This window comes from Chaetodon auriga, chromosome 9 (assembly GCF_051107435.1).
Source record: "Chaetodon auriga isolate fChaAug3 chromosome 9, fChaAug3.hap1, whole genome shotgun sequence".
Taxonomy (NCBI): Eukaryota; Metazoa; Chordata; class Actinopteri; order Chaetodontiformes; family Chaetodontidae; genus Chaetodon; species Chaetodon auriga.
Window position 1 is genome coordinate 17,015,537 of NC_135082.1, and position 20,863 is coordinate 17,036,399.

The 20,863-nt window shown below is 43.0% G+C and overlaps 1 protein-coding gene across 5 annotated transcripts in view; it reads left to right on the top strand.

Annotated features, from left to right (window-relative positions):
• mid2 (midline 2) overlaps positions 1-20,863 on the top strand; it is a 142,757-nt gene that overhangs the window by 41,220 nt on the left and 80,674 nt on the right. The window contains exon 1 of one of the 5 annotated variants that reach the window (XM_076738646.1): positions 8,449-8,828. The exons of 2 other annotated variants lie outside the window; for them this stretch is intronic. The gene's annotated coding sequence lies outside the window, so the exon portion shown is untranslated. Of the gene's footprint in view, positions 1-8,448; positions 8,829-18,971; positions 18,989-20,863 lie in introns of those variants that run through there. 2 more of the 5 variants (XM_076738650.1, XM_076738649.1) reach the window with 2 other exon arrangements.

The window sequence follows — 20,863 nt, forward strand, 5'->3', positions numbered from 1 at the left end:
CACTTCTCCTCCAGTCGTCTGTCATTAAAACTGTCCTTAGTGCAGCCTCCTCCCTTCATGCCACCTGGGTCTGAGAACCAACCATGTTTTACACAGTGGAGCTATCCATCCAGGGGGAAAATTGTTGTTGAGGCTACAACTAATTACGGAAGCCCTGAGAGGCAAGCGAATATAAAAATTCTGGTGATCTGTTTGTCTCGTCTAAATTGTTTTCTCTCCTGTGTTTATGACTTCAGGACATGTGGGAAAAAAAGGTTTTGGTAGGTGAAAATGTTTTGTTTGTTTTGCAAGGATCATTTTTGCTGTTGTAATACTCATTTCAGCCACAAGAGGCTGAAGTGCACCACACATGGCCAGGAAGTCCTTCCTGGCAGAAAGCTTTCTAGCAGAAAGGCCTTAGGAAGTCAGGTGACGTGGCGACAAAGCACACATACGGAGGCAGTTGGTGTATAAGCTGTCTCCCAGGACACCGTGGTTCGTCTCCAGTGTGAAACCAAAAGTCAACATTGACTTATTTTTAGACTTAGTTGATGCAGGAATTTGACTTGGTAACACAGCGCAGAACTTTCAGAATGAAAACGCTAAGTTAAAATGTAAAAGAAAGTAAAGTACAAGAATTGTATACCGTTGAGAATAATAAAATAAGCCATATTATGCTACATATACTGTTTTGAATTTGTACGCAAGTCAGGAATAATACAGTAAAAGTGCTGCTTAATGCTACATTTGCACATATTGCAGTCCTGCAGGTGGGGGGTGGTACTCTCACAGTGTGTGGTGCACTTCAGCCTCTTGTGGCCAAAACGAATATTACCACCACAAACACTTTTTTTTTTTTTTTTTTTTCACCTGGCAAAACTTTTTTCAACCTTTGTGTAAGGACCTTGGAAAGATTATTTTGGCAAAACTATTTATTTCAGCTGCTCCTAAGTGATAAACACAGGAGAGAAAACAAGTTAGATCAGGCTGAATCAGCAGATTTTGTTTTTTTTCTCACTGACCTCTCAGGGCTTCTGTAATTTATGCACCATCCAGGATCCCGGGTTTTAGCAGCCAACCCTTGAGAGGAAGCGGAAAGTCTTGCAATAGGGGAAATGAAATTATAAGTGCTTAGCAGGAGGGCCTTATTGATCCTCTGTGACAGCGATAAGGTGAGTGAGCCAATTCCAGATGCCTGTAATCCTAAACGACGTCGGTGGTGCCCAGGGGATGTGAGATACTCATTTTACATAATTGACCATATCTGCGTCATTGAGCAATACTAAGCAGTGCTCTAATTTGGAATGTCTTTTAAGGGCTTGATCCGTGATCCGGATGTAATCAAAAGTGAAGTGCAAATGCTGCGTCAAAACTCTGAATCCTGCTATCGCTCCCAAATTGACTGTACTATTCATCCATTTTTCCAGTTTTTGCATGCATGTTTGTTAACTTTGTTTCTGTAATATTTCCAAGCACAGAAGTGAAGCTAAAATTCAGCTGGATAATATGATTTTCACTCAAACTCTTCAATTATAAATGTGAATATGTCAGAATTTATGATAAAGGCTGTCTGAACTGTTTCAGTTCGTCATTTTAAATCTGTCTCTGCAGTTCATTAGGTCACTATGAAGTAAAAAGCATGACATGTTTGGTGTTGTGACAGACACTAGCGGCAGAATTAATATTTGCTGCATGTGTCCCAGTCAGGCTGCATTTAAAAAAGCTGCAACACACAAGTCATCCTCTGGCCTCTGGAAACAAAACCTCTCTGCTATCTGTGATACAGTGTGAGGCTACCAGGCCGCCACTATTCCAGTAAACCAAAGCTCAACCTGTTGCATCATCATAGAAAAAAAACAAAAAAGAAGCAGCTCCCATGATCCTACAGACTCTGACAGCTGACAACGAGCGGCATGTTCCCCAGCCGGGCGGCCGCTCGAGCAGAAAGCACAAACGTGACATTATGGAAACGAGCTGCATTTGACTCCACGTTCCTTTTTCGAGGTTTCAGATGGCCATGTTCATATGGAAGCCTATCAGAGGAAGTTACATAAGTATTACAGTGTTGTCATGAAACACTGGTTTTGCTCTCTGCTGGGTGGTGTTGCTGTTATGTGTTGGCTGTATTTTTACATGATTCTTTTAAGAAGTAACGTCCCATCTGCTCTTTTTCATTTGAATTGCTTTAACTTCTCTTTAATGGCTCCGGTGACCTTTTTTTCCTGTTTATGTGCACTGAAATGATATCAATGACGCCGCTGCATCAGTTGTGCTGTGTGGAAAGTTCCACCCAAAATGTACAGATTGACTTTATGTTTCAAGCTCGAGTCTCCATCAGACATCTAGCTTTCAAATTGGTTGTGCGTGGCTTTAGTCTGCTAATCCTAATGAGTAGCCCCAAAGCCCCTAATTACATCTGAGTTCTATAATGTCCAAATATTATCTAATATTATGAATTATGGTGTAGATACACTACTAGCTAGATAAGCACTGTAATTATAACAAACAGTGTTAAGGAGCTATAAAAGCCATTAAAATCTCCGTTTATATCTGTCAATAGACCTTTTCACACCAGAAAGTCAAAACCAAGGTTCATGGGGTTTTTTTTACATTGTAAAGTGCATTTGATTGGGTTAGTTTTTCACTAAAGAGCTACACGTGGCAGATTTGTTCTGTCATCACCTGCGTCCCCCTGTACTTGCAGTTGATTGGATTATAGACGAGCATGTGTCTGACGTCTCGCTCTCATATTCTCTGGAAATATTTTTTTTTTTTTTTTTCCAGCTGACTCTTTATGAAGTCATCGCACTAAATGTCTCCTCCTTTCCCAGTGTGCCACTACAGCTCATTTTGTTTTGTTGCATCGTTCATCCAAAAAAAAATTTCACACGAGCCGAACTCATTCGATGTGCATCAGGATCAGCTCTTTTCAGCAGAAGGTTCGGCTGTTTGGCACAGTTTGCATCAAAGTGAAAAGTCTCAAAGGCTTGACCAGTTGAGGGCCCAAAGTGTGCTGCAAAGTTCAGCCGCAAAGGTCAGTGCAGTTAGAGGGATCATTTTGTCCACATATATTTGTTGTCTTAGCATGGTACAGTACTCTCTGACTCTCTGGATGACAAACACGCACGTGAATCACTGTCCATTCCAATGACCGTAAGAAGAATGTGTGAACAGGTGGAAAGTGGACATTTTCATCATTTTTTTAAGTTTTTTTTTTCTCTCTCTCTCTCACACTGTTGGTACAAACGAGCACAGTCGTCGTCAGTCCTTTGATTTGGCTCTGTGTCTGTGGACAGCCTGCGTTCGGCTCCAGCCGGTCTTGGTGTGGAGCCAGAGGGTGAAGAAGGCAACGTGACTATGATAAGAAACACTGGGCCTTCTCTCTGCTCAGCACACACATGCAAACACATGCACGTGCACACACACTCGCACACACACACACAGCCATTGCCAGTCAAAGGACACAGGGTTATTTCATCAGACAGGGGTCATCACGTCTTCAGTTTGGTTTACACTCCCAGCACCAATGTAGTTTTCTCTTACCAACTATACATCCGATCCTGTCACCAACGTGACACCGATCTGACCTGCTCACCATCTAAATATATGCACCACTACACAGTTAAGCCTCCCTTCGATATCGCTGTCAAACTAAGTCCCGGAGGAAGCAAAAATTCACGGATTCAGCACTTCTACTTAAAGTAGCATGTCTGCAGTAACAGAGCTGACACTTTGGGCTCTTGTAGCTACAGTGGTTAGTTTGCATCAGTGCCCAGTTAGATTTATTTAAGTGTGACTGAGGATTTCAGAAGGGAAAACACACCCTCTCAGCTGCATAAAGGTGAACACAACAGCGTTCGACAACACACAGCGCCCTCGGTTCTCCACCTGAAACAGTTTTGAAAACCTGAACCAGTCCTTTGTTTATTTTAATGCAAAAAAAAAAACCCCAAACAATAATCTTCTCACTATTGGCAAAAAATATCAGCTTAGAGGTGGCGAGACTAATGGAAAGCTGATGGAGCGACGCCACACCCGGCGACTTTATGCCCTCTGAGTGTTTATTGATCTGTTTATGGGGGCATCAATTTTAAATGAAGAAGATGGCCTAGAGGATGTCACCTTTAACTACATTAAAAAATGTTTATTACTGCCAACCTGTGGCATTTTATCGCAGTGAAATAACGGCGAAATACACATACATTATTTGAGTTACAAGGCTATTACTGTTCTGCTCGGTGAAGCGCTGTTAAATTACTGGTGCATTTGTTGCCGAATGAAAGTGAATGAAAATGTTCACAGTACCATATTACATCTCCCAGCTATCTCGCTAGGTTAACAATGGGTGATTGTAATCAAAGAAATGATGATAACAGTTCAGTAAAATGAGAGTGAAATGAAATGATCACCACAATAGCAGGAAACACATGCAGGCACAGAATATTAACAGCACCGGATCACTCTCTGGAGGTCTCCGCTCTCCGACAAAAATTCTTATGTTCTGAAGGGAACAAAGGTTTTTTTATGTCTATGCAATGAGTGGTTTTCCCAATCACTTCATGTTGCTGCAGCACTCAGACAGACTGCTGCTGTACAATAAGTCCCTGATGAGCTGTGGGCTCAGGGCTGGGAGAGGAAAGAGGAAGACGCGAGCTGATGCGTTTCCTCTGGATACACACTGTTTGGTGGTGTTGGTGATTTGTCATGTAAGTGCATGCACACATGCGCACACAGACAGACATTGTTAAGTATTGGCGCTGATGGTAATTTGATACTGAATGTGCCCCATGCCTGGGCTACAGTAACACAATAGTGAGGCCAAGTCTCCAGTGGCCAGTGTGTTTACTGTCCACAGCAGCCTCAGTCCTCCAGCCTGTCCTCATTCTGTCACAGGCTCTTTGTCTTTCACATGTATTCATCACACTTTCCATCATGTCTTCTGTTTTCTAAGGCAACCTTTTTCATTCCAAAACAGTCAAACAAGTGCTGCTTCGATACTCTCTTATTGTACATGCACAGTGATATCACTGGCGTTGTGATTGTCCTCTAGGCTGACGTGGAATTATTACACATTAGCATCTCCGTTTGCTAGAAGTGCCCCAGCAACGTGCGCCGAAGTAAGTTTTTATAGTAACTTTTTATTCAAGAAATAGCAAACTAATATTCCCTACTGAAGTCCAACTCTGACTCAATTCAAACAGTGAAGTCATATACAATATTATTACCTCAGGAGGAATTATAATATAAAAGTTGATAAAATATAGCATTAATATTTGGTTTCTAGGCTCTGACCTTGTCAAGTGCCAAAATTGGCACAGCCCAAGTAAAGATAATAACTTCCCCCACAAAGGGAAACATGGTCTCAACAGGTTGCTGATGTGGAGCTTTAAAATGCTTTATGAACAGGAGCAGCAGTGGTGGCAGCGAGTGAGAGCGTATAGCTTTCAGACTGTATGCACTGACAGCCGAAGTACTTCTCGATAATCACAAGGGTGCCTTGGATATATGTGCGCCATAAGAAGAGTGAGTCGTGTGAGTGTAGCAGCAGACTCAAGCTGACTACCTGAATGAGCTTGTCTCGCCTGCAGGCTTTGCTTTATTAATGAAAGGCTGCAACTGTTATCAGGTGTTATCAGTTGTATTTGCTTGTGTTGCTGTAATCTCATGGGAGTGGTGTAAGAGCCAGCTAGTACTACAGTAAGTCTCAGTAGCTTAGGTGAGAGACTGGGGAAAAAAAAAAGAAATGGGCTTCTGTCAAAATGTCAGCAGCAGTCCTCCGACCAATCACAGCACAGCGGCAAGTGGTTGCTCCGCACTGCGAGCAGACATACATTAATACTATCCATCCCACAAATTGCTGAGTTCATTTAGAGGGCTGGATGCTGAAGCTGCCTTCAGAGGAGTCGACTGCCAGTCACAATAATCAGATGTCCACGTGGTCAGCGGGGATATCTAAGTGAAGACAGCACTGATGGATGCCTGGGGCTGGATCCAGGCTAAGTCTTAGCAGTCAATCAGCGCAACCACTCTGTCAGACTCAAAGGGTAAAAGAGCTATTAAAATCCAAAATATGCCCCCTGTGAATTAAAGTTTAATATTTCTTGTAGCTTGCTGTAGCATGCACTAAAGAAAATGTGCTCCTTTAATAAGATCTGATCACATATGGAAAATATGTGGGCATTTGCTGTAGAGTGTAGATGAGAAAACTGTTAATTAATCATAAAAATTCATCAGTTATGAAAGAAAAAAAACAACTGATCCTTTGTATTTATGTCAGAGTAAAACAAATCCAACTGCGCCAAATTACTGAGTACAACCAACTTTTTGGAAAGCTATAATTAAGATCCACACTTCGTTTGCACAAAATTTGCAATCTATGTTATTCTTGCGATTGGACTGGAATACCATTCCACCTGTTCGTCTGGTAACCCCACAGTGGCTTGACACTGACAAGATTTTGGTGGAAAAAGGAGAGCACACAGACAGATGGAATCTACCGTACGGTGCAGAGCAGGTCAGCAGGACGATTTGCACAGCGGGAGGCCGACATTGCTGCAGACAGGAAGACAGGGTTTGGCCAAGAGGAGGTCCACAAACAGTTATCAGGACAAGAGAAGGCACGACTGCTTTTGTAGATGTCTTCAATGTAGACAAACAGGTAAATATAGTAAACAGAAGGCTTAATGAAACAGACAGGCTGTCAGACGATTTGTGGTGACTCTTGTTGACAGTCATTGAGCACACCTGCTTGTCAGGCCGCACCTTGTCTGGTGCTGTTTATCTACCGTGTTACGCCTTCGTGCCACTGCTTCTCTACACTCTAGGTTCATTTGACTGTGTGGTAAACTATCAAATACATGTTTCATGGTATGAATGATATTCAGCCAATAATCCTGCCTGCTTTTAATCCCATAAAACTATCAATGAAGCCTAAAAAGTGACATCTAAAAAGGCTGTACAAATACTGCACAGTTTGCAGGCTGCTGCCTTCGATAGCAGAAGAATATTTATCTGACGTGACCAGTGATTTTTGAGGGCAACAGTCAGAAATAACTCTTCAAAGCATCCTTTGAACTCGGCTTTTAAACACTGTTTGTACAGTAGCAGTTGTTAAAATGTCAAATACACTTTTTCTTAATCTGTAGGAGCCTAAAGGCGTATATGAGCAGTTCTGGGTAACATTAACATCAATACTGCGCTACTCTGACGATTTAATAATAGAATATTATATTAAACTTTATTTGTACAGCATCTTCTGTACAAGGAATGCAGCTCAAGGAGCTTTACAACAGAGAAATTACATGCATCAAGTGCTTCACATAAGACAGAATAAACATAAAAACAAGGATGGAAAATAAGATGGAGAATAAAACCCACTTGATAATAAGAGTAAAAATAAGATAAGGTTGGAGATAAAGATGTAGAATGCGTAACATAAGACGGAAAATAAAACCCACTGAAGAATAATGAAAAAACTAAAGTAGACTTGCATCTGTCTTTTATTATGAGGCATGTGGCCCTAATGCAGAGAGCGATGCACGGGGAGGAGATGGTATTACAAGCAGAGTTCAGTCAGACAGGTGCAGTCTGGAGGGAAAGCTCTGCAAAACACCCGAACCTCTGCACTGTTTCCAACACACATCAAAGCAGCAGAACACACACATGCAGAAACAGACAGCACCCAGATCCCCTTCCAACAAACTTCTGGTTCCCCTGACATACTTTTTTTTCTAGCATATATCTCCAGTGTGTGTGTGATATTGTGCAGAAACACAACGCGGGACATATAAATCACCATTTAGTAATAAACTGTGCCCTATAGGAGCATTACACACACAATAAAACACACAGGGATTACTTTGCACACACACGCTCAGAATCAAGTAATTAATCCAGGAAATTAAAGTGTGATATCGCCATTATTATAAACCACTTTTGCCCAAGTTTAAATCTATGAATATTCTAATTGCCGCCTTTGGGCCCTTTTTTTTTGCAATTGAACATGGTATTACCTCCCTGTTTTAACTTATTGATACTAATGAACAGCGCAGGACTTTTAATATCTGAAGCCTGCTTTATTACCCGGGCTTGCATCATTTTCCAGGATAAGAAAATGAGGAGCGATTGTGGCCATTAATTCATTCGTCATCCCGGCTGGAAAACTGCTGTCATCCACTCTTAACGGCCTCTGTTAAGGTGAATTAAAGCGGCTGTGACCTCACTGCCTGACCCCTGCTACAGGGCAGCAGGTCGCAACAGTAACGAGGTAACTTCATAGTTGTTATCAGCCGCTTTGGCCTCAGACTTAAACGTGATGATCCAAATAAGATCTATGAATCAGTGTGACGTGTCGTCTGCTGCCAGCGCGCGCATTAAATTAGCCATTTGGCAACACTAAGCGCGCGTTACAGTTTGGAGTAACGCGCCGGGCTGTGCTCAGCTGAACGCACTGAAGCCGCTCTATCTGCTGGCTTTTTGCATTGTATGGGTAGGAGGAGCCGCTTTCCTGTGATTGTCTGGCTGCTGCGCTCTCTCTCTCTCTCCCTCTCTCTCTCTCTCACCCTCTCTCTCTCAGCGTTTCTCTTCCCTCTCTCATTTTTCCAAAGTTGAATATTCCGCTTGCCTGGGAGCTGTCGCCAGCGGAGCGCTGCACCGGGCTGCTGATTTGCGTCGCGCTGCGCCGCTGCGCCGTTTGTGGAACAGACTCGGGGAGAAGGAGTCATCAGCAGTATCCCGGCTCGGCTCGGCTCAGCCCCCTGCTCTGTCCACCCGCGCCCGTGTTTCTTCCAACTTCATTTCGGGCTACTTTCAAGATGACAGAAGAAAAGAGTGTTCGGCATGTACGGCTGGTAGGTGTCTGAAACCCCTCCCCTCGGCGCGGAGAGGTGTCTGGCTCGGTCTGGCTGCTGCGTGGGGTTCAGGTTTGTGTCAGCGCACAGACACGCCGGGGTGAGAGAGGCGCCCGGGAATAGAAACGTGAACCGGTGGTTATTTTTTCCACCATCTATTGGGGATTTTCTTGATGTGTTCTCCGTAAGCTTTCTGCTGAATGGAGCAGATTCAAACGCGCACATCTGAAGTAGGCGGCTGGCAGAATGGTCCAACTTAAGACACTTGGTGCGTTATGGACAGGGTCTCCCCTGTGTTGTCATGTCTAGAGACATGCGGATCCAATCTGATGTTATGCCATATATGGACAGATCTGTGTTGTTGGTTTAGTGGGCTGCCAAATTGGATGACAGTAATGTGTGGAGATGCTTGTGCTGAGAGTGAATCATAAGATAAAGACAGTGTGTTTTTCTTACAGTGACATTGTACATTTTTGCCTTGATGTGCCCTGTAACCCCCATAAGACCATTAAGCGGCGCCGGTCCTTACTTTGGGCACTCCTGCTGAGCACAGGATGGCAGACTCTTGTTATTAGAATGATTCAGCAGAGAGATTCATGTGTTGCTGTCATGCAAAGCATGTGGAACAGTTTAAACAAGCACGTGTGTCCCTCTCTGCTTATTTCAGGGTCTTTGCAGGCTCATTTGGAGAGCTGTAGGCTTTCTGACACGAAGCACAGACGCGTTGGTTATTTACATTTCATCTCATTTTTGATAGGAGTGACACAAGCGTCCTTATGGCATCCTCATGCTGTCCAGCTTTTTCCGCATTCTTCCAAAAGAAAAGCAGTAACCTGAACTGTTCTTGTAACGTTTCTGTAGAATTTGAGGATATGAGGTTGCAATTTTGTGTTAATTTTCATTCTATAGTATCACTGTAACATCAGTTTTGATGTGATTGCAGCTTTTTTAACATTAATTAAACGCTATTTCATGTTTGATTCTTCACATTTTACGACAGCTGAGGAGATGACAGTCCCGCTCAATAATTATAGTCTGACAGACGTGTATATGTCACTTTTTAAGCCACAGTCTTTCCCTTCTGATTCCAGCTGATTCGAAGCAATGAACACTGACTGGAAAATGAAAAACAAATCTGCCACCGGGTAGTGTTGAAGTGAGCCAGTGCCCCAGAAATTAATACCCTGTCAAATTATGATGAAATGCGCAAAGTTGTCAGGAGAGTGTTGAAGTGTCACCGCGCATAATTCAGCTCATGCGGTGCTGAATGCCAGACACTGAACTCATCTATGTTCTGATGATCCTGCTGAGCTCAGCTGACAGCATGAGGGAAAGTGCCTGTTGTTAGGCTGCTTTGACTGCCTCTGTATGCTGAAGTGTTGGGTGGCATGAACAGGGAAGGTCACCACGGTTGTTACGAGATGTAAGCCTGTCGGGAAGTGCATCTTGAGTAGTTTGCTGCTTTTTATTCAACTCGAACCTGTACTTAAATCAGTGGCTCTTTGCTGAATCTTAAAATCTGTCTCCAGGTTGATACACCGCCTCTCTCTCTTTCTCTTTCTGTGTGTGTGCCATCTGTTTGAGCGAAGCAAAACCATGATAAGAGCACAAACCCAATCAGCCCTGTACACGTCCTGTGAGTGCACTGTAGTAGTAGTTTATCCAATTCTGGGTTTTTTTTTTGTTTGTTTCCATAAAGCCTCAGAGCTGCCCTGTCTCGTACCATTGCACAACATGGCTCATCAAGCCGATTACACATCGGCACACTCATGTATGCTTCCATTTCAAATAGACAAGAACAGAGTCACTGCTCTAGGCTGCCACTTATACCTTCAAAGGCCATACATTCTCTTTCCTGTCTGTCTAACTTTAGGGTTGTTTTCCTGTGGTCTCTCTCTCATCCTCCCTCTCCTTAAAGCCTCTCTCTTTTTTCTTTCTCTTGGTTTATCCATGCATCAGTCATCAGTCTCTGTCCTCTCTCCTTCCATCCAGCTCTCTTGTGGGCGCATTGCAAAGCTCTCTGATGTGTCTGCTTTACCTGCGATTAACCTGTTATTCTTGGTGGGTTTTTTGCATAAAGTTAGGTCTATTCACAGAGGGTGGCAAGGGGATTAAGGGCAAAGTGGTAGCATTAAAGAAACATTGTTGCCCAATGTATGGTGTCTGACTGCAACTAGTGGATCAAAACAAAGTTAAACGTTTTAATGCTTGACGCCTTTTAACAGTCATGGTTTGGATTGCAAAAGACGTAATGTTATTAGTGTCATACAATGCAATGTTTTGGGTGTGTGCATTACTACTTTGAATCATTTGAGTTTTTGTGCAGTGAGTGCAACAGTCTGGCCATAAGAGGGTGTTAAAGTTCCCATGAAGTCCAAATCAGTGTTTTTAATCACATCTCATGCTATATGTCACCTGTGCAGCAGTATCTGGCCCGACAATGGCAACAAAGGCCATTTTGTCAGTATTATTAATGATATTTTAGTTTGTAATTTCCTGGAAATGATAAAAAAAATAAATAAATAAAAATGTGAAAAACTGCTAACAGCTGCTAACTAGCATCATCCTGTTGAACACAGCCTCCGAGACCACTAGAAGCTTGTTTGACGACAGAGAACAACAGTGATTTACAGTTTCCTAATGGACAGATAGCTTTCCTTGTTGCTAACTGCTAACTGCTGGTAAGTGTCGGTACCGTTAGCTACTAAGCTCAGTTAGCTTTGCAGCTAGTGGTCCTCAGGCAAGAAAACCACCTCGGTAGGCTATTTTGTCCATCATCAAACTGGCCTCCACCAGTCTCAAAGGCTGTGTTCAGTCCTGGGTCGGCCATGTTCACTGGGAGCTCCCAGTCTGGGCAGAGTCAGCTAATAAGAATCGCTAATGTTAGCTGCTTCGCAGGGGCCGGCTACTGTAAACATCAATCAATATCTGCGACAAGTCTCTTCCTATAGCTGCCTGTTTTTACAGGAAATACAAAAATATGCTGAAGTAAATAGCAGTGCACCAGCCGTTTCATGGGAACTTGAATAACACAGCACAATATTCCAATAAACAGAAGAAAACAGCAGCAGTAATGTAATTGGCCTCATTTTCGCCTTACTTCCCACAGTGCTGATTGTCTAGAAAATATCTCTGATTGCGCTCCGGCCATTTTTACATAAAGGGACTTGTGACATTTCGCTGATTTATCAAGGTCTCTGCAAGAACTTATCAGATCATAAATTATATTGTGTTCTTCACCTTTACTCAAGTCCTCAAAAGTCCCTGAAGACTTTTAAATAAAGTCTAGTGTTCAGCAGCTCAGAAATAAGCCCAGTCAGACAGACTTGTACTCTTAGAGGACTTTTTTTCATCTTCATTTCAGAGATGTCATAAGTCATACAGTTAATTCCTAGTGGCATTAAAAGGTCTTGAAAGTCTTCCATGTACCTTGATGCAACTTTGAAACAGACGAACTGAAATGCAGCCAGTAATATTCGTCTCAGTACATAATATCATCTGACCCTCATGACAGCGGGGACCTCCAAAGACCAGAGAGAACCGTGGTGTGTGTTCATTGAGGTGGTCAGTTTCAAGCAGCTGACGCACATACCAAGAGAAGCCATGAATCTGCACCCCTGATATTTTAAAATCCCTGCCCTCTGCTCCACCACTTACTATTCGTCACAGTGTCCAAGCTTTCTGCAACGAATCTAGACCACAGCAATTCCACAAATTCTACTAAACAATGCAAATAAATCATCGCAGGGAGCAGACACAGTCCCTTTGATAAAATGCGAGCTCCTGAATTTCTACCCACGGCCATATTGTTTGTGCATACACGGATAGTAAATGAGGGGAGGAAACCCTTCTGTATTAACAAATGTTGAGCCTAAATCAGTGGAAGCAGGCTTTGGTTTAAATATGCTGTTATGTTTCAGTGTTTGTGTCATTGTGGTGGGATGAAATGCTGTTATTTGCCTCTTTTATCACAGCAATAATACCCAAGAGGACATGCTTTCATGGTTGCCACAAAAGTGATGTGTTGGGAGCATTGAAGTAAGCATAATCACGGTATCGAATACTCTTCGTGTTGTCGTGAGTTGTGTAAAGCAGCTGCCAATGCGCGTGTACTGATAGAAAGCTCCTTTTCAAAAGAAAGTCTAAAAAAAATGCAACAAAACCACAGGGATTTGTAGCAAGCTTCATGCCGGCCACACGAGTTGGCACAGAAAAGAAGAAAGCTTGGCTGCTTATGTTAAATGGGAAGTGTCAGAACAGGTGGAACAGCAGTCTTTGGCTCTAGCCAGCTGCATGTGCATCCTGTTAAAAATCCCGTACCGAAGAACAAAATACCTCTTCTACTACTAGATTTAACTTGCAACGGACTGAGGTGCATCAGTAGTTGGACGTAATTGGCAACTTAGATAAATCTTGTTTGCAATGAAAAAAATACTCCCTTTTATAGCCACAGTTATGATTTGTGTGATTATGAATCAAATGTATGTGTTAGTGATTAGTTATAGAACGTACAAAAACAGCTCCCAGATGGCCAAGTCTTGCTGGGAAGCGTTCCTTAATGGAGGAAATGGTTTCTGTGTGATTTATACTACATTCAGCCTTATTGTCATTAGACTGAGAGAACAAAGCACAGATTAATGTATATATGTACAGAGATGTATGAATAACACTGAGGACCATATGCTGAGATAACTACAGTATGGATAGTGTTAAAATATGTATTGGTATGTGAGAGCATAAATAGTGCATGTGAGTGTGTGTGCAGTAGTGTGGCAGTGTCAAGTGAGTGGGAGCCAGCTCCAGTGAGGCTGAGGCAGTTCTAGGGCGAGAGACGGAGATATAGAATTGATCAAGGGAATGAATGCAGGAGTCAAAGTAGAGCCAGCATGGATGGATGTATGGTGTGACAGATTGCCTCCTGTTTTTGTCTCCACACTCCTTTGATCTCTTCATTGCTCTGAGTGCTATGAAGGTCCCTGCCAAGAGAAGCATTGCCTGTCTCCCAGATACATTTTGCGCTGCATGGAGATCAGCAAGGAGTTGTCATGCACGGCACCATGTTGCTTAACTTTCTCCTTTGGGCCAAAATATTAACCTGATTTTATGGTTATGCTGGTTGGGCCTTAAATATCTACCTTGCTGCTGTTCAGACCGGGCCTGAGCAGTTGCACCTGGCTGGTCATCTGGCACGCCATGCTATCTGAGCAGAACAGAGCACACAGGAATAGAGAATACATTTGGGAGGAGAAAAGCTTGTGCTCTCTGCTCGTAAACCAAAGTCTGGCTGTATGTTTTGGGATTCCTCAAACTTTTACAGTTGTCCTCAAATGTAAAGGCTTATACTAAGCGATTAGCTTACTAAAGCCAGCCTATATTGTTCACTTTGCTTACTGTGGTCTGGCAAGGATCAATAGACATTCGCTTTGGCTGGAGGCATCATAGACCTAAATCACTTTGCATTCAATTTGGCTGGTATTTATCCAGTCAGCTGCGAACTAAATGCAGTGCTCATTCCCATCATCATGTAATCCACATAATTTACTGATTGGTCCAGCTTCCAGCTGTTTCTCTCAATTGATCCTTAGGGGATCTTTTCCAGCCTGATGTCTCAGAGCATAAACTGAGCTTTCGAGTACACAACTGAGCAAATAGGTTAGGAACAAAAATGGATTGTGGGCCTATTTTGGGAAGAAGCTTGGGACCAGAAGTTAACAGACTCACTGCAATACCACTCTTGACCCCTAGGAAGATACAGACCTCATGTTGCTTTATGCAAAACATGATTTATTCTAAATTCTATATGCTGTGCCAGGAACAGATCACATGATATGAACCACTGCATCACAGGCTTTAATTTTACATGAGTGGGTAGCTCAGCTGACAAACTGGTAGTGGCAGAGAACATGTCATGGTCCAGTCTCTAGAGGTAAACCAGTGAAAGCCAATAAGCTGCAGGCTTTAGTTCAGGGCTGCAGGCTCCACTGATGCCAGTTTCAACAGCCCACTTACCTAGGAAAGAGAAGTTTGGAAAGCAATTATCTGAACCACATGAAGACTCAAATGTACTCGAAGAATGGAGGACAAGTATTGCTATAACTCTTGCTTTTCTCCCTCGGCTGGCAGTTTCTTTCCTTTCTTTTTTCCCATCTCCCTGTCTCTCAGTGTCGTCTAATGCAAGTGCAGACCTTCTCAGCTGACATTAATGACAGTGTGGTATGTGAAAGTGTTGTACGCATGAAGAATAGATTACACTCACAGAGTAGTAAAGAAGTGATTTTGTGGAGGGTATCTGCAGCAGACTACAAGCTTTACTCTGTCGCAGAGATCTGTCACAATAGCAGGTGAATAGTCCCCACATTTTTACTTTAGTAAGGGCGTAGTGGCTGCAGTTCCCTGAGGTCAACGCTGAATGTCCGTAGAGTTTGGATAACATTAACGCAGCATCAGTTCACACTGGAATCCCATGAGACTAAAATCGAATTGTTGTTCCTGCTGCAGCTTCAGTTAGCATGAGAGTGGTGCCATTTGAAACCTAATTAGCCAGGGAGCTCCCGAGATCACACCTTATTGGACAGACACATTGGCCACAATAACAGTCTCTCATGTCAAAGCTGCGTTCACACCAAGTGTGCTTGAAGATGTTGATTCTGAGGTGTTTCCTCCACTGTCTCAGTTTGTTTTGGGAGGTGAGAAAATCTCATTTGAACTCAGGTGGCATTTGAGAGCATTCAGATGCCTCAAAATGTGAGTCTCAGTTTGTTATCTTTTGTCTTTTAATAATCTTTTTGTTTTGTTTGTATGTACATTTGCATACATATTTTTAAAATGATGTTTTTTTTCTTACCTACCTCATGTCGGTTTAGTGTAAGCTACGAGTGTTCTGTGACATGTGCTGCTGCAACACTGCATTTTCCCTCAGTGGATCAATAAAGTACTCTATCTTAGCAGGAGGGCACATTTTGGAAAGAAATACAGATGCTTAATTCAATAATGAGACATCAATTTGAAATGATTATTAATTCTCCTTTAACAGATGTCAGCTTTATTCAGTCATTTGGTGAGATACTCTGTGGTTATACAGGGAAGGTGAGAATGAGAGTTTTGAAAGTTTTGAAATCACAAGCAGAGATGAATGATGAGTTGAAATTTATCAGTGGAATATTAAAAACTGCAAACATGAAGGAAAACATCTTCCTTGTTGAACTGTGTATTATTTTATGTAAATGCAGAGATTTACTTTGACTTTCCAACTGCTGATAACTCTAACCTTGCAAGATGTCTAATGATCAGCAACTTTAGGGCCTTGCGTTTGCAAAGCATTGCCCAGCAGTAATTGGCTTGAGCCTAAACAACCAAATACAAAAAAACTGAAGTAACATTTGGGTTATTTTTTGAGCTGAAAAACATTGCAGTGTGGGTGTGATTGCAGCCTTAGCTTGTCCTGTTGCTTTGACGTGTGCAAAACATATAAAAAACAAAACACTGAGGTCCAAATCCAAAAAGAATCCACCCAGACAGGAAGAGAGAGGGGGCTTTTCCACCCCAGCCCAGCAGCAGCTGAGCTGAGGAGGTGCCCAACCTCCCAACACGCTAGTTAACAGCCAGCTGCCTGTCTATACTCCTACAGCGACGCACGTGTTTCCCATGATCTCACCTGCTGGCACCATAAGCTTGGGATCAGGCCCGGTTCTGCCGTCATGCTGCCCACCCCAGAAGCCTCTCTGTTGGGCAGAGCGTACCACACCTCCTCTGTCTGGGATGCAGGAGCCATGGAAGTGGCGGAGGTGGGGAGCTCTGCCCAGGGACTGATGGTGTGACCCAGGGGTGTCGCAGTTATTGATTTTCAACATTTAATGGATTATCTCAGGATGTCTTGGCTGATTCTACATAATGCTTAACACAAAGCAGTGTACAAGAATAACATTTCCAACTTGCTTCACACGTCGCTGCATTAGAAGATTGTTTTCATAAAGACTTCGAACTATAGTGGAAACCTGTTACTAGCTCTCACTCTCTTTTTTTCTGGCCCATTTCACAGAGAGTATCTTGCTATAATGAACACCTCTATACTAATGCCAGCACAGGCAAGGAGGCAATCGTGACAAAAATAGTAGGATTGGGCACGGAAAACAGTGGCAGAGAGAGCAAAATAACTATAAAGAGACAGATCGAGAGGGTAGGTGTAAACAGGAGGAGGCGTGAAAGAAGATTTTTGAGCTTCAAGGATGTTTGGAGGATTCTCGGGAAGGTTAATAGCCACGCAGAGCAGAGCACAAAGAGAAGAAGTCACAGGGGTAGAGGAGCAAAAACAAAAAAAAAAAACCATGGCTCATTCCTCGACTTACTCATGCACATACAGACACGTTACATACTTTCATCATACACCCTCATCCACCCAGCAGGCATTTTCTAAGGAACACGCTCTCTCTAAAAGCAGCTCTTTTCCTCTCTTAGTTTCAGCGATCTCTAAGAATCCAATATTTTCCCCTAGAAGACCCTGTGCTAAACACAGAGCACCTCTCACTGCCTGCAGGAGGCTATACTGAGATACTATTAGTTCCTTAAATATGACCTTTTTCCACTGAAGTTGACCATTTTATCCAACCCGTCATTACCATGAATATGAGTTCTTGTGGACCAGAGCCCTCCAGGCCATTGGTTCAGTTCAATATTGATATAGCAGTCGGCATTGTTAACCTTCACAATTACTCTCTTTGGTTTTGCTGTGCACTGGGGAATGGCTATTTTTAAAACGCCGGCAATGTTGGGCAGCTATTGTTTAACTAACAACTATTGATTTGTGTTGGCTTCAGTTGCAGGGCTGCAGCAAGGGGTGAAGGGGGGCAGCTGTTTTTTTTATTTTCTCAATGCAAAAACACATTATTCAGAATGTTTCAGAGAGTATGAAAGCGCAAAGTCCATCTTAGCCCAAGCAAACATTGCCCCTTTTTTCCCAAGGCTTTTAAAGAATTTAGGATGCATACATTTACATATTCCTGCGATATTACATTGCCTGTGTTCCTCTTTAGCAGTGAAGTTTCAAGGGATTGCTCGACCCTGCAAGTGACTTTGTTTCCAACGATTGTGTGTGTGATTCATTGCAACATTGTCAGAAAGCTCAGATCTGGATACAACGGCAACGTAGAACTCATCTCAACATTTCTGAAAGGGTGGAGGAAAAAAAATCCATCCAGTCTGAGCTCATCCATCACGTCTTTTCACCACTGACAAGATCTCCCATCTCAAGATGGAGCGAATGATTGTTTATCGGTGATAAATAAAACTAATCGAACAAATAGAGCTGCAAGCCGCTGACATTTCAATGCGCGGAGCCTGCTGAGCCAATCGAACAGCAGCCAAGGAAAACAATGGCTCACACTCTCCCCCCTCGAAGGAAATGCCAAACATTACAGTGCTGTATAAATAGAAGGCTCTGACTTTGTAGAGCGAGAGCGTGAGATAGAGGACAGGAACCCCCTCCCTGGGGTCACACCAATGGCAAGGTCCCCCACCTCTCCATTTTATTGCTCTTTTTGTTTTTCTCTCTCGGGGTGTGTAATCTATTTTTGAGTTGATTTCTCTCGACCTCCCTGTGTTTTTTCATCTCCTTTGGATTACCTGTGTATGTTTTTTATGTCTCCCTCACACTTTCCCTGACACCAGCTCATACTGAATAACCGAAAAGCCTAGTAGGACATCACAAACACCTCCTGCTTTATTAATGGAGCCATCTACAACAGCTGAAGTGGCAAATGGCCCTCCTGGATGTATTATGTCAGTGGCGAGTGTACAGACTTTGACCCAAGGTGAATGCTGTACTAAGAGCAGGAGAGCTTGTGTTTAATGGCTTTTGGTCAAGAAGCCTGTTCTCGCTGCTCACAGCTCAGTGCAGTTCAGTTTAATATAATGGTTAGGAAAAATTTCCCATTGCATCTGGATAAATGCAGCCCTTGTACATCCAGGCGCACGTGGTCCTACAACGTGCAGCATTAGGTGTGGCAGTAAGGCCTTGTGCACTGAGGGCACCGGCGCTAGAACGGAAAATCCATCCAGGATCTAAAGTATTGAATCGTCGATTTCATTTTGTCACTTTACACAGTTTTTTTCTGCACCTCTATTGAGGAAAGGAGGGAGGGAGACAGACTCGTCCCCATAACGAGGTTAGTTGCTTCGACTGTGTGTAATGAGGTTACGGATGATTCAGCCGAGACAACTCCAACAAGTCTTTCATCTGTACTATCTTTTGTATCAGGCGTATAAATGTATTTCCCTCGGCTGGCAGGCTGTGCAGACAGTTTGGTGGATTGAACCCCAGCTGCCGGGGTATTTAGGAAACAGCATGCACAGGAGGTAGCACGCACACATAACTACACAAGGACGCACACATTTGCCACCAAGACATTTCTCCTGCTTGACTCTTTGTCTTCTTTTATCTCGATCTTATCACCACACACGAGGAGAATCTGTAGCTGCTGAGTGTAGGTTTTTCTCTTCCTGAAACATTTTGTTTTTATCTAACAGAACGAGGAGGAAAAGTAGACAAATCTGAGGTGTTTTTTTTTTTTTTGTTCTCAGAGATGTCTCTTAATTAGGACAGCCGTCATACGAGCAGCCAGGACTGCTGGTGCTTTGGAGACCTTATTGACCTGGGTTCTGCCTCCTCGAGAATCAATAACACCAGCTTGGACGACATCATTTGCTAATACAGTTTGGCAAGCTGCTGATGAAGTGGCTGGCAACTTACGGATCAGTTAACCTGCTCATTTAGAGCACAGATACAATGCATTTGAAGTTGTCAGCTGTTAAATTTTATAGGAATATATCGTCAGTCTTCATACAGAGGGCTGTTGTTCTGTTGACGGTCTTTCCAGGCTAATATAGGTGTACATGGGCCAGAAATGCAATTTCCCACTGAAAAGAACCTCTTTTCGGAAGCTGAAAGTGCCGTTTATGTGGTGCGTAGATTGCTTTTTCACACGATGTGGAGTAAATTTGCATATATATAGAAAATAACAGTAAAAGGTAAGCCATTAACTTGCCGCCATGCTCTTGTACACGTACACACAGTGAGAAGAGAATATAGGAAAAAATGAAGCTGAATTGGTGTCAATACAAGCGAGTTTGTTTCCTGCAAGGCAAGACAATAGATTTTTCTCTCCATCATCTTATTTTATGTCATTTTGCTTTGTGTTTTAGTTTTGTTGCAGAATTTTAGTTATTGGCGAGTTCTGCTGAGCCAGTAGCCAAAGAAAATACAGCAGAGTCAGTGTTGTAGCTCTGGACACTGTTCAAGGTGGACTAGCTTTGAAAATGTTCGTCAATATTCTTTGTGTATCAGAGCAAACTGGTTAATTGGCTTCAACAGCCAAATCGAAGCTTCAAAGGAAGGGAGACAGAGGGGCAATATGGAGATTGAGGGAGCGATTGAACATGAAGTAAATCATATTTGTTTCTAAGAACAAACCGATGACTCTGGATCCAAGCATCCAAGAGTGTATCCAAGTCCTGTAAGTTTGCTTCAGAAAAGGGAATATTTGAAGAGAGGAATGACATGTTACTGTCCGCTTGACCACAGTCTATCTCCACGCCTGATTTCCAGGGTCAGCAGTTCACAGCCACAACACGAACCACCGGGCTGGAAGTCTGCTTACCGATGACATTTTTTGCCTTTGTTGACAGTGAGACTCGTTCTTCATCCCTTCCACCCTCCAGCACGCTCAGCCGCGTCTAAATATCTAATAAGCTGTTCTGCCAACTTCTGATCCCGGGTTTGTTCTCACCTGGGCAAATGCACATGAATAATGGAAGCAGCATGAAGTGAGGCAGGGGTATGGTTGCTACTCAGTGTTGTGTTGAGACCTGATAAGGCTCTCCAATGCAGCAAAAGAGCCTGAGAGAGCTGATGAGACGACGTCTGACAGTATTAACTTTATTACCCACAGGCTGCCAAGCTGTAACAGGCAGAAGTATTAAGTGGTAAGGGGTAAAAGAGAGGAGGTGTGTGCTACTCACTGTCACAACCCTGTGAAAATCTC